Genomic DNA, 13,632 nt, shown 5'->3' with positions numbered 1-13,632 from the left:
AGACTATCATGCCACTACAAAAGAATTATCTAAAATGAGGTAATATGCTGTATTGCACTGTACTGGCTATAAGCAATTATGGAGGGATATACTTTCTTCACTTGTATTAATAAGGCTGAACAGAATATAAAGAAATAAAAGCCTGGAGTATATAACAACTCCTGAGGCAAATTGAAAGAAATTATGAAAGAATTCATTGTATTATTGAAACAAAGCAAAATGAAATGCATTGTGACAACATGATATAAATCACAGGATAATATCACATCTTAATAACCAATGCTGAACAGAAAAGAGACTTCTCTTGATTTACTGTGTAGAAAATGTGACATGACAGTAGACCCTTCACCAGCCAAATCTTTACATACTAGTACTGTCAGTTATGCTTTTCCTTTGTGTGTATGACTGAGAAGTCATCCAGAGCAAGAATGGACATGGGCTGAACAAAGTAAGGTCAATGATTCTTCTTACCTGCCCCATTCCACTGAGTTAATGCTCTCGTCCCCTACTATCCTGATATAAAATCCCAATGCCAATTTTTTATTCAGCAATATAACCCTACAGCTAATTACCATGTGCCAAAACAAGGCTGCAGAAAGTATAATCTATTAGCAATAACTTGTGTCTAACAATATAATTGCATCTGGAATAATGAAATGTTCATTTTAGTATCAAAATTAATAATGTCATATCAATGACATTAATAATTAAGGATTCTTTTTATAACATCACATCATTAATAACAACTCATTATGAACAATTCTATTAATATCAACAATAATAAAAATAATATCACATTGTCTTTCTATAGTTACAATTTTGCAAGGATAATGAAAATGCTGTACACATATTGGACTAGACCCTGCTGTGTCCAAGGAAAGCAGCTCCAGAAACATATTACGCTTTTAGAGAAAGTATCTTTTTGTTTTCCTAGGCAGTAATTTGTGAGTGGAAAAATTCATCACTAAATACTCAGCACGTGAAAATTCCGTTTAAAATTGTCCATTTCTTTGTTTACAGGGAAAGCAGACGGGATTGGGGCAATGCACAATTGCTTCTATAGCTAGTTCTCAGTTTAATAGTAGCCTACTTCTTCATTTGGGGGTGGGTGCATGGACTTTTCTTTTTTTCTCTTTCCTTTTTTTCTTTTTGCTTCATATCTTAAATATATGTCACATATAACATTTTTTTACATATAACATTTTTAATGCACGTAACACTACATAACTTTTTTTTAATAGTCCACCTCCCTGTCCTCCCAACGAGTCAAATCTGAGCAATTCAATACAGGCAATTTTCTACTTATCCAAGTTTTCTTCCTCTCAGCACTGTATTTTAACACATAGACACCTCTAGTTTGGGTGCAAGTAAACTTAACCCCACAGACCAAAATCTGGCCCACAATCTGTCTTTTGCAAATAAAATTTTATTGGACCATAGCTGCACCCATTTGTTTAAATATTATCTATGACTGCTTTCACCCTATAACACCAGAGTTGAGTAGTGGCAACAGAAACCACATGGCCCACAAAACTGAAATATTTAGTATCTGGCTCTTTACAAAAAAAGTGTGTTGACTTCTCTAGATGATGAGCAGAAAATAATTTTGACATTTCCAAAATACAAATAAGGAAAATAAAAAGAGACAGAAGGAAATCAATAACATATTTTTAAAACCCTCATATTCATACTTTATATTTAACCACGAAATTAGAATAGTAAACTATAGTTGCATTATTCATTGCTATTTGCTGTTGTTTGAATGAGTATAAATGTATAATCTAATGTTGATACTAGAAACAGATATGGATTTCAATAAAAGCTTGTTGAAGCAATAAAAGAATACGAATTTAATTTTAGGATTAGATACGATAAATCTTGAAAGAATGTTAATGATTCATGCCTGTCATTGTGTATATATTAATATTTTTTCATTGTTACCCATGCATATTAAACCATAAGAATAAAAGAAAATACCTGGATATTCCCTACACCCAGTTTTTTGAACTTTTTATTATGAAATATTTCAAACATAAAGTTGACAGAAGAGGCAAATAAGTCCCCATATTTTGCCTTTTTTTTTTTTTTTTTTTTTAGCATTTACAGGGGTAGGAAAGAAACAACACTATAGCTTAAAAGCCCTCTAACGGTTGACACGTAGAAAAACTCAGGTGTGGCGTGACTAAATGTCCTCTGCCTCATACCAACTCTAAACCCTCAGGTCTGCAAGATAACAATCTAGGTAAATGCACTTTTACTAACTCTGCTTTATCTAAAGAGCTCTAATTAGTGGCAATACCTGGCACTGGACAACAGAGGACGTATCAACTCAGGTTTCATGATATCTGAGGTTCTCTTTCCTGGACTCATTCCTTCCCCTCTTCTCAAATTCATGGGGGAAGGAGAGTAGAGCCTTAACCCCTCCCAAAAGCACCTTCAGAAATAGGATCTCACAGGTCAAAGTAGCCACATTCCTAAGAAGGACAAATACCTCAAAAATAAAACAGGACAATAAAGGGGACAGTGTATAGCATTCAAAGCAGAACTATTGGAAGAATAAACCAATAACGTAAAAGAAACATCCACAATCTACTTAAGAAGATGAGGGAACATATGAGCAATCTGAAGTGAAAAAAAAATAGAACTAAGTGGAAAAATATGTACAAGATAATAGGTCTGAAAAAGATAATAAAGAACATCTATCAGACATAGAACAAATGAGTCTAGTGTAAAACCAAATTGAAGAATTCTCTCAGAAGGCAGCAGGAAGGGATAAAGACATAGAAATACAAAGGAAAAAATAAGAGAATAAAAGCAGTACTATCAGAGGAGATATTTGAAAAATGAATAAAAATAAGTTTTCCACAGTAGAGCTGGATGAATGACCTCAAATACAATGGGGTCACACTGCTACACAGAAGTAGAGAAGCAAACCCACACCTAGACACATTATATTAATATTAAGAACATCAAAGAAAGGCAGAAAAATTTTTAAAAGCTTCCAGAGAGAAAGAGCAGATTACCTACACAGGAATAAGAATCAGAATATCATCAAATCTATTAAAGCAATGCTGGATACCAAAAGAACAGGAAATTATTTTTTTTAAGTATTAATGGAAAAGAAACTTTGAACTTAGAATTTTAGATACAGCCAAAGGTCAATGAAGCTTTTCTCTGGTAAAACAAAACAAAAAACAAAAAGAACAAGACCTCACAGTTTTAGCGTTGACTGTAAAGACTAGTATCAAAAACATTAATGTGGTTAAAAACTCAAAAGAAGAAAAAAAGCCCCAGGAGGATACTTCCAGATGGAAACATGGAAAGTAAGGATAATCGAATGCTTTGTAACTTGTGTTATTATCTTACCAGTGTACTATTGTAGCAATGTTTTACTGTACAATGTCTTATTGTACAATAACTGTATTACTGATTCTACAACAACGCAGGACCCCAAAGTGAGAAATGACCAAGATCTTTGTGGTGAGGGGACACCAATGGGACAGGACAGCCCGTGCAGTAAATATCGGGTCTGGGAGGATAAACAGGTATGTTTAAGAAATTGATAGGAATTAGAATACCTAAGTATAGGTCTCAAGTTAAGGGCAACCACTATAGGAACAAAAATAAATATATAACTTTTAAAATGGCTACATAAAAAGCCAATGCACACAAAGCAAATTTACGAATAAAAACACATTTGAATGTTTGCCCATGAAAGGGAATGGGAAACAGGGATAGAAAGAGTGAATGAATAAAGCAGGAAAGAGTCAGTAAGAAGCCATAGATACTCGGGATTATATCCATTCTCTGCACCTGAAATCCAATGTATACAAATGAGTGAAAGAAATAGAATTACTATGTTTTTTCTTTTCTTTAAAAATTATACCAGGTGCTCCTTAAAACTGTAGCTTTCCAAGTATACTTCTGTTGGGTTTTATTTGCACCATGTGGATATCTAAAACAATAAGCCCTCTGAATATAAATTAAACAGTTTGTGACCCTATGAAAGTTTGATGAGTGACTGCTGGGGAAAACAAAAACAAAAACAAAACTAACATATTCTCTGAAGAAAATTAGTGATTCTCAATGGTTTGATGATGAATAATACTTAAACAGCCAGTTTTGATTTGCAAGCGAGTTTTATTGCTTGAGCTAAAGGATGCTGATATTTAGCTTTCATAAAAAACATTATATAGGGTTTTTCAAGAACCTGAGAGGTTTTGTTTTGCTATAAAAATATATATGGAAACCAAACTGCAAGTGTATGTGGTGCCTCTGTAGGTGAATGCTTTCAGGATATTGTCTTTTTACTGGGAACTGAAGGATCCTGAATTCTGAATGCCAAGTATCTTGGTAGTGCTGAGAATGTCCTTTTAATTTAGCCCCAGTTTTCTTAACTGCTAAGTAATGCTTGACACTGGTATTTGACATGAAACAAACTTATTTGCCAGGATATGAGGTGATTTCATTCAGGGAAGTGTCAAGGGGAGTTTTGTTCTGTGAATCAGGGTAATAATATAGTGCAAAATCTGGGCTGGGGGTACAAACATTTCTTCTTTTCTGAGAAATGTCTTTTCAAAAGGGCTGGATGTGAAATCAGCAAAACGAGTCACTTAGATTGTTGTCTTCTGGGGAGAAGGTAGCTAGAGAGCCATTGAGGAAGAGCTGGTGGAGAATGGAAGTAGCTACTTCCGCAGTTAGAAGGGCAGAGCAAGCTGTGAGGAGAGAATCACATAGACTGGAATCCTGACTCTTGCTGTGTGTGGCCTTTCTGAATCTCGGTTTTTTCATCTCTCAAATTAGTATAATAGCACCTACATGGGAATGTTCTTGTTGAAATAAAATATTTTAAAAAGATAAAATATAGAGAGCAATTAACCACGTAGTTAGCATCGGAAATATTAATGACCTCTCCATCCCCTCATTATAAATTATTTTTCCCAAAACAAAGGGTGTAACAAATTCAGGTCTCATTTTTCTTTTTCATCTTCTGGTAAAAATGAGTAGCGTCCAGGAATAATTCCTTGCATTAATGTGAAAAGGTACTATTTCCACTTCTTCTTTATCCAGAAAATTTGTATTTCCAAATAAGAAGTGGTAGTCTGAAGCAGTGCTTTAGGAATAGATACAGGTAAAGGAGGGTTGCGATGAATTCTCACCTGAGTATATTATATTTGGCCATGAGGCAAGCATGTCCCTGTTCTGTTCATTGTTTGGACTTCCCTGACAATTGATAGCCTGCTTTTCTTTCCCAAGGATAGGAACTCATCCCCCGTGCACTGCTCCTGCTTCCACTAGCATTGGCCACAACCCCTCAAATTGAAGAAGCCCTGTTTTCCTGGCCTGCAGAAAGTGATATTCTAGAATTCTATTCCTGTACCTATCTGATGGTTGAGCATGAAAATGACCTAGTCTCCTTCTGGACGTGAGATTTACTCCAAATCTATAGATGGCCTTCTAGACTCACTTTAGGCAACAAGACATCCCCTAGGAAAAAAAAAAAAAAAGATTTGAAGTTCAGCCTATCTTTGTAGCTGTTGTAAAAATAGCAAGCCGTATATGAGGGGTAGTTATATTTTATTGACCCATGAGTCATAGTTTGCTTGCAAAGTCATATGGTGATTGTGTTTAATGACTTCATTTTTGCAGTGCAAATATATCTAATTTACCCACTTGGCCAAATTTTTTAGAAGATAAGAAGACATAAGGAGTGGGAGGTACAGGCTTCCAGTTATGAAAAAAAAAGATAAAGAAGCATTTGGAAGAAAATTAAGTTGTAGGTTTAATCCATACCCCAACAAATTTTGAGGTAGATGAAAGAGTTACAGATAAAGTATAAAAGTACAGATAATTAAAACAAACCATAGTACTATAAGTTTACATTCTTGGGGAAAGGGAAGGCCTTCTGAAGCAAATCACAGAACTTAAATGACATGAATATGCTCATAAACTCAGTTATTTCCTAACAATGGCACATAAACATATAATTAAAAGATAAGCAACAGAAAATATATTTTTATATATGTAACAAAGACTCTAGCAGAGTTTGAATCTAGTTTATGTGCAATGGGGAGAACTGGAGGTCTTCAGAGAAATGTCTCTAATAGAGCTGAACATTACAAATATTACAAAAGTCATAGTCAAATGGAATTTTCTTTATGGCAGTTTCACCAAAATATCCTATTTAAAAAAAAAGATTTTATTTATTTATTCATGAGAGACAGAGAGAGAGAGAGAGAGAGAGAAGCAGAGGCATAGGCAGAGGGAGAAGCAGGCTCCATGCAGGAAGTCTGATGTGGGACTTGATCCTGGGATTCTAGAATCATGACCTGAGCCAAAGGCAGACACTCAACTGCTGATCCACCCAAAGGTCCCAAATATCCTATTTATGGTGGATACTAGCCACATAAATGAAAAACAAAAAAATATTGTTCCAAATTTACACAAATTAATGCATTTGTAGCTTGACACTTTGTTTTTAGCATATACATAAATATGACATATTAACATATGTAGTATAAATGCCATGTTATTTAACAAGAACAACAAAAATTTGCAAAGCCTACAATGGTGTTTCTAAGGGATCACTGTGCTTTAGAAGCAGAAGCTATACACTCAGTCGCTGATAAATGCTCTGAGCCAATGTACAAAACTCGACAAAAAATAAAATAAAATACTAGTAGTCACCTCACAATAATATCAAGTTTAAATAATGAAATGACAAATAATCTATGCAAAGCCTTTAGCATAAGACTGGGTACAGTAGAAGAGTTAACGTCAGCTAGCAACACTGTTAGCGCAGGGTCAGCCTAGGAGAACAAAATCTGGGAGCTATCCTCTGTACCTATCCAAATAGTTACGGAACATTCCAATAGACAGAATTAAGTGGTTGAAGTTCAAAATATGTCTGAAATTAGGTTGAGATAGCCACTGATGCTAGAAAATCTTAGTCTATTACAAAAAGATTCATGGGCTAGGATTATATGGGAAGATAGGTGAATTATAACAATTTCTTTCTATTTACTTAAGCATTTCCATTTTATTCTGTCTGGATGTGTGTGGAATGTTGGCTGGGTTCTGACAGCACCAGCACTCAGTGGCCGTATCAGCAAGATGACTGATATCTCTGTATTTCTTGTGGTTTCTGTTGCCTGAATTCCAACATGGAGTCCTAAGTATTTAATATGCGTGTATATATTTATGTATTTCTTCAAAGGACATTTTTAAAACATTAACTTGAAATGCATAAATATAAAAGGTGATAAAGGCAGTTTGACTTAGTATTTTTACATGGATAAAAGTTAAGCCTTTTTTCGTAGGGGACAGAAATAAAAAGATAATCCTTTTTTTAGAATTCAAATAGGAAGGAAACAAGTTCTTATTGTTTAAGAATAAAATGCTCACAAGGAAGAGGAAATGCTTGTTTCTACTAGACATTCAACCTGTACAAATATACATTTAAATAGCCACTTTCCCTGGTATGTAGTCCTTGAAATATCCATTTAAACAGCTTTTGGCTATGACTACCTGGTTTTAAAAATAGTTCTGTTTTCAGTGTCAAACATTTGGTGTCCATTTGCTACACTTAAAAAAAAAAAAAAAAGGTTGGGCAATGTTGTGTCTTTTGAGATACAGTAACATGACAGAAAGTGACAAATGGGGGAATGTGTCACAATGAAGCATGATATATTATAGCAGAGTGATATGCTGATACTCAAAGAATCCATAATATGCATCTTTCTTTTTATTTGCTGCTACAGCAGAAGAGATTATTCTTATAGATTAAGGGACTACTGTCACATCTTAGGTAGCAAAGTAAATATATTTCACTACATTAATATTTCTCTATAAGACTGTCATATGCTTTTTCTGTACCTCCTTTCTATTAATTTCAGATTAGCAGTAGAAGCATTTATAAATAGAATTCTATTCCTTATGCCTGACTTATCCAGTGGTAACACAATATTCTGAGTCTGAATTCCAAGTCATTAATAAGGAAAAAAGATTAATGCCAACAATGGACACAAGTGTGACTGAATAAAAAGAATAGGTTTAAATACAATGGTATTTTGATGATCTCCACAAGATCCTTTACAGAAAAATACAATGCATTAAAATTTCCCATTTTAAGCATAAAATTATCCAGGTCATTAAAATACATTTTTAAACAAAAATTCTATTGTCTTTTTATGTGGCCTTTGAAGGTTTTATGTATCTCATATACTGTTATTTGTTCCAAATATTAGCATCCAGTAATATCTATAATATTCAGTAAAGATGGTTTACCACCAGCTTTTAATGTACAGCTAAGAACCTCTGGCTTTTTTTTTTTTTCCCTCAAGAGGTATGCATGTTGCCCTGTTTCTCAGAAAATTGCTGAAGTATGTTTTGAAGTCAAAGCAAACTACAGTCTTTGTTATCAGGCATTAGTGATCATAATATATATTAATGCCAAAATGCATAATGAATACAAATGCAATATTAATGTAAGTTTTAAAAAGGCAGCAATTTTATGCTAACAGTAAAGTTCTGTTAAGATGTGGGTTTTTTCTGCCATAATCTTTCTGTTCTTTTTTTTTAATTCCATTCTTTCCTCTTATTTATCATCAGAAAGGGATACCTACGAGCTAATTTGCACAGTACCATCTCATAAATACTAGAATGGGGCTTAAAAATCAAAAGCCTGTTCTACACATAAAAAAAGTTTATATAAGTGAATTTAAATAATGATTCCAAAGGCATTCATTACTATTTTGTACACAACTTTGCCGAGACATTGTGACTCATGTTCCATGAAGCTGATTCTTTTGTCCTTACCTACTTAAATTAACCCCTGTATATTCAGACAGTTCATAAAAATAAAATAACATGTGAATTTTATTTTTCCAAATCAGAAAATACTAAAAACCCATTTGTGAAGCAATTATATGAGTTATTCAATTTTTCCTCATATGTAAAAATCAATACCAAAAGAAGCATTTCCCCTTTTCTATGCAACAAGTTACATGGACTCACACTCCTAATTAAGCATTTTTAATACTTTTCTACAGTGTAAGGGATATCAGCTTAAAATAAAAGTCCTTCATTGTTATGAGCATTGTTTTAGGTGGGAAACTGAACTTCTTTCATGTAATCAATTAGATTTCTTAAAATTTCACAGGAAAGTTTTTATATTCATAAGGAGAATATTTAGTCATAGAAAAGACACCTTTTTTGAGGTAAAATGTCATTTTGCTCTAGTAGAAGAGTGTAAAAATCTTAACTATACAGAATGGTACTTTTTGTGGAGAAGAAAGGCTTTGATTTTACATATATTTCCTCAGATATAATATAGCTTTTTTTTCTAAAAGGTCTATTGACCAGGCTTTCCCTTCTATATAAAAAAAGAACTCCTTCAGTATTATTAAAAACTTCAGTATAATTATACTTAATGAATGAAATTTATAAATTATAGTATCACATTACAAAAACAAAGGCTCAAAATACTCTAACACAATTCTTATCTTACAGGATATAATTCTTACTTAAAAATATATAATTCAGTGTAGAAAAAATTATTATTCCCAGTTACATAAATAGGTTAAAAAGGTTAGCTTCTAACTCTAACAACAAATATTTTATTTAAAAAACAGAGCAAAGCTTTTGTTGTTTGGAAGAACATTATGAACATCATCTTAAATATTTCCATTTCTATAGGCATACAATGTCTGCATCACTTGACATTAGCAACAATTTCAGTCCATTACAACCATATCTGCTCCCTAGAAAAATGTACCTTATCACATGAAATAATTATTTTTCCTATAAGCCCACGAATAAAGAAAAAAAATAAAGCTTGTTTTTCTCTAGGTATCTAAATTTTGTGTTTCAGTTTGCTTTATCTAATCTCTGTATTAATTTCAAGACTTATTATTGAAATAAAGGAGTAGTATAAGCAGTTATGTGATGGATTAAAGCACACAGTGAATTACATTATATTGTATTGTTGCATATCTTTAAGGACATGGCTTATTGTGAGCTGAAAAAATTTCCTTTTTTAAAAAATCATAAACCTTTCCACAATCTCACATTTCTGATGTTGATTTATATCTGAGTCCTTTATTTGATTCACTATATATAAAAGACCACATAAGCCCAAATTCCTTTATGTGGGTGGGGAAAGCACAATATTACTATAGATAGAAACAGACATTAATTAGGCTTACAGAATATCCAAGATCTGGGGATCCCTGGGTGGCTCAGTGGTTTAGTGTCTGCCTTCGGCCCAGGGTGTGATCCTGGAGACCTGGGATCGGGTCCCAAGTCCGGTTCCCTGCATGGAGCCTGCCTCTCCCTCTGCCTCTCCCTCTGCCTGTGTCTCTCCCTCTCTCTGTGTGTGTCTCTCATGAATAAATAAATAAATAAAATCTTAAAAAAAAAGAATATCCAAGATCTCCAACAGAATAGTATTTTGGCAAATTCAAATAAATCAAAATTATAATAATTTAATATTCATTAAAATGTTTAGAAAGAATTAGAGAAATTACATGGAATTCTGTCTCTTTTATTTCCAACCTTCAGTTCAGTTGTAAGAATGGATAAAAAGTATTTTGTAAATCAAATTTAGTAATTTTTCAAGTTTTATACATTATAGTAGTGACCTAGGCCTCTGTCTATTATTTTTAATTATAGCTTTGAGTTCTTTTCCCTTTCCACAAAGATAGCTCTAATCAGGACCCTGCTTCATCATAGGATTTATAGTCAGTGGTGTGCTGGTAAATGTTTAACAACGAACTCTCCAGAAGCAGAAGAAATAAAAAGGCTTATTCAAGTGTTTGCTGATTTCTTTTGCATACTTATTCCCACCAAGGCCAATTTCCATCTACCAATGCAGCCTCCTTGTAACTCCTTGTGAGGAGTTAAGGAGATTCACAGTAGTTGGGACACCTGGATGGCCCTGGATGGCTCAGCGGTTGAGCGTCAGCCTTTGGCTCAGGGTGTGATCCTGAAGTCCCAGCATGGGACTGAAGTCCCTGAAGTCCCACGTGGGGCTCCCTGCATGGGGCCTGCTTCTCCCTCTGCCTGCGTCTCTGCCTCTCTGTGTGTGTATTTCTCATGAATAAATAAATAAAATCTTTTTTAAAAAAGGGATTCACAGTAGCTCACCGTTACACAGTATTTCCACTGTACCAATATGAGAGTGGTAACTACCATCAAGAGCATAGTAAATGCAGTCAGATAATTTGGAAGTAACACGTTGTAAGTATTTATTACCTTTGATTTTAACATAGTTTGTTAATTGTAAATTCATGTAACTTTCTTGATAGTAACAGTTATTTTAAACAACCAAAAGTCCCCAAAATATAACCATCAGCCATCATGAGCTGGTATAAGCTCAGCACAGCACTGAGTATACTTCAGAAAATCTTTCATAAGCAGTAATTTAGAAGAAATTCATACTCTTTTAAATGGGTAATGTTAGAACTACAAATTTTTGCAAGCATAAAAATCAGCAGTTGGATAGTAATCCTACAGCATTAATCTGTCAGATTTCAAGTAGCCCAGGATTTTTATGTCTCTTGCACCAAAAAGACAAATGAATCTTTGTTGTTATAATTTTTTAAGCCTATGGAATTATCTCTTTTAGACGGGCTCTTTGACTGTGCCATCATCCTTAGCTGAGACATTGCTTATTATCTTTGCTAAATGATTTGTAACCTTGAGGATATTCTGAGCAACACTTTTTACTTACATTGGCCCATTTCCTGAGAAAGAAAGGGGTTGATGGATAGACAATGGATACAGACCTCTCTTGAGGCTTTCATACTGATATGTGCAAAAGTAGCCCTGGAGGTAGGAGAAAGATTCCTAATTGGTCTGGGCTGGATGTTTTGAATGGGATGTGAATGGATAAATCAACCTCTATTTTTCAGTTACCTCCACAGCTTCTTCTACATGAAGAAATAGGGCAGTGGATTCAGAGCACGTTTCTTCATTTTTCCAATTTAAAAGCTACCTTAGTAGTATATAACTATAATCTTTCTCATCTGTTGCCTAACCTGGCCCTGAAGTAGTAGACCCGAAGACAATAGGTTTGGTCAGTGAAACATAAGATGAATGTATAATGGCATTAGAATTCCTAATTAATCAGTAGTTTCCTATAGTTCTACCAGCTTCTGTCCTGCACGGTTTCACACGGAACAAAGTTCTTTCAGTCTCTGGGAGAAGGTGTTCTTTCTGGCTCAGTGTGGTACCTGCTAATCCCCAAAGATCAAATTTCAGAAAGATAAAATATATGAAAGGGGCCCTAGTAAGAGAGCTTGAACTAAGAGAATGAATTAGTAGTTGGGGGGTTCACTTTCATCACTGTTAAGTATTACTATAATTCTAAACCTATTTGGGGCACAGAAATCAGATGTTTTCTAAAAAAATTACATTTTATGAAACAATTTAAAAAACGCAAATTTCTTGTTTGAAATTTAACATGGCTCAATCTCATTGACATAATTGACATTAATATACATATTATAATAACCTAGGGTTAGGCTAGGAATCACTGATGATTATTAAGAGTGCTTTCACTTTTAATATTTTAACACTATTTTTATTTTCCCCAATTCTATTCTTTCACTATAGGAATCCATTTTAGCTAAAATCCAAGATTCTGACTCTCATCTGTGTTTACCATCAGTGCAACTGGAATGAGTAATTTTTCTTCCACCCATCATCCCCCATGAGAATGCGAAGTTTTCTCATATCATCTGGATCTAAGATGAATGAAACTTGACACATTTATTTAAAGGAACTGCTTAACTATATCATTACTGCATGAAACAATCTATGGTTGCTTTTGACATTTCACAGTATGTGAAATTCACTGTGAATTAAAGTGAAATGAGTAACTAATAAGAGAAAACATACTTATTTGACCTATTTTTCCTCTTTATATTTGCAGTACAGTGGAGGTAAGAATCATGAAGCCAGAATTCATCAATGTCTCTTTGTTAACCCTTTACTAGGAATCCCTGTCTCACTGAATGCTGATATAATTGGTTATGCACATCAAATAGAAGAACTGTAGAGTATTTCTTAATTTGTACCCCTTGATTAAATAATTTATTTAAATGGAAGATACTACCCTGAAATAAGAGACGTAGTTTTTCACAGAATGAGTATAGAATATTCTAAATACAAGCTCCTGAATGACAAAAGCAAAAATAAATTAAAAATTTATTTATTTTGGAAATTGTACTCGGTCCTGGAAAGAGAAAAAAAAAATGTTATCACTGATAAAGACTTAGAAGGCAGTTAATTTTAGGTTGTTTTTGTAGCAAATATGAGGGTTTGAACCAATATCTCCAGACTTTTGTAAGCAAAAATATTAAGATGATGGGTATCTAAAGCAGAACTTACTTATTTTTTTGCTTCACGTTTCTAGATGTATTTTAAAAATTAAATTTTCAGTAAAGCTTGCCATATTAAAATTTCAAGTTCAAACTTAAATTCTTACTGGTTTAATTACTACTCTAATCTTGGGTAAATAGTATTGCTTTTTCATGATTATCATGGATGAAATGCCATTGGCAATGCCATTTTTAGAAACTTTATAACAAAGATCTAATTTAAAAGAGATTCTCGGTTTATGTACATTTT

This window comes from Nyctereutes procyonoides, unplaced genomic scaffold (assembly GCF_905146905.1).
Source record: "Nyctereutes procyonoides isolate TBG_1078 unplaced genomic scaffold, NYPRO_anot_genome, whole genome shotgun sequence".
NCBI lineage: Eukaryota > Metazoa > Chordata > Mammalia > Carnivora > Canidae > Nyctereutes > Nyctereutes procyonoides.
The sequence above is the reverse complement of the archived record's forward strand: the minus strand, read 5'-3'. Positions refer to the sequence as shown.